This window comes from Diaphorina citri, unplaced genomic scaffold, assembly GCF_000475195.1.
Source record: "Diaphorina citri unplaced genomic scaffold, Diaci psyllid genome assembly version 1.1 scaffold735, whole genome shotgun sequence".
In the NCBI taxonomy this organism is placed as follows: Eukaryota; Metazoa; Arthropoda; class Insecta; order Hemiptera; family Psyllidae; genus Diaphorina; species Diaphorina citri.
In genome coordinates, this window is record NW_007378168.1 from 61650 (window position 1) to 63343 (window position 1694).

The window sequence follows — 1694 nt, forward strand, 5'->3', positions numbered from 1 at the left end:
GGCCGCGGGTTCGATTCCCGCCCGGGGCGGATTTTATCCTGATGGGATAATGTTCGTTTTTCAAGAACTTCAAAAGCCAGCCTAGTTAGAACTTCAAAAGCCAGCCTAGTTGGTAGTGCGTCTGCATTGTAAGCGCTAGGCCGCGGGTTCGATTCCCGCCCGGGGCGGATTTTATCCTGATGGGATAATGTTCGTTCTCGGAATAGCTCTGTCTTCCTTCTCTCTTCGATTTCGGGACGATAAGACCATAGCAGTCACAGTTCCCTCTGTCAAACCTCTTAAAAAAAAAACTTCAAAATAATGTATTTAAATGTACATATTATGCTATACCTACCCCCTTTATAGGTACATAATTATACTTTTTACATTGATTAGCTGCATAGCCTATTTACTTACATTTGTATAAAAATATTTGGGTAAAATGGGTTGAGATTGTCATGATGAGACTTTGAGAGAGTCATAATAGGTATTTTTATCTAAGGCTGTACATTAGGATAACATTATAATGCTCAATGTTTTATATGAATAAGTAGGTAGGTACAATAGGTAGCTATAGGAAACTACATAGCTAGCTTTGGAAACTTTTAGGGTGTAAAACCATGAACATTAATTACCTATCTTGATAGATGTGCATTATGTAAGTTATTGTGTTATTGTACGATATACCTAATATTCAAAATTACTTTGTTTGATAATTAGTACATAAGTATGTTTACCTACGTAGGAAAATACATACATATTTCTAAGATTAGGTTTTTTTTTATCTATTTTTAATCTCAGAAGACATGTTCATAATTTTGTGTAATTATTGTAAAATGTACATACCCACCCTCGATGTCTATCCATTAAATAAAGAACATAGCTACTCGGGTAGTCACTACCTATCTGTCATACTTTACTGACTCAGGTACCTACTTTGTTTTCTTTCATGTTTCTCTGTTCCTTTCCCAGGGATAAAATTTGTTTGATTTTGTAAAACTTAGCACCCTCTCCCTATCTTTTCCTGTCTGGTTCTGTGTACGAAGCTAGGTAGGTACTTAAGAGTTCGGTTTCAAAAGGTCGATTATGGAGCCAATTGCAATTTCACCCCAAAAGGCAAAAATAAACTAAAGAAAAAGATTCGGACATTTTATCACCAACCATTTTGGACAACTTAAGTAAAAGTCAAAATAAATTTATTACTTTTATTTTTATATTCAAGCCTGACTAAGGCCGGGAAAACCCCAGTTAAAAAGTGAATGTCTGTGAACTGTGGTATCAATATCTTTCCTTAAATAACACATGAGTAATGTGATTAATATCTACCTATTACTTGTCCAACATTAATTTGTCTCGTAAAAGTGGGAACATTAACCTAACAATTTGATGAACAAAAGTAGTTTTTGTTTCATTTTGGGAAGAACAACATTGATAGCAAGACTATTAAGCCTATTAGGAGATACAGACATTAACGCTCAGGTGTCCTGATGAAACAGTTTATAAGTACGCATTGTTTTACAAAGCCTAGGGGAAGGGTGGGCAAAACGGCCAGTGCGGGCAAAATGGACTTTGGCGAAATCTCCACTGTCTTGTGCTGCACTCTCACGGGACCTCTGTCAATTAGGCCGTACGCATCTGATTATTGTTTTGATTTAATTTCTGGACCCAGAGTCATTCAGTTTGCGAGTTATCTGCCGTCATGTTTAATGATAGTG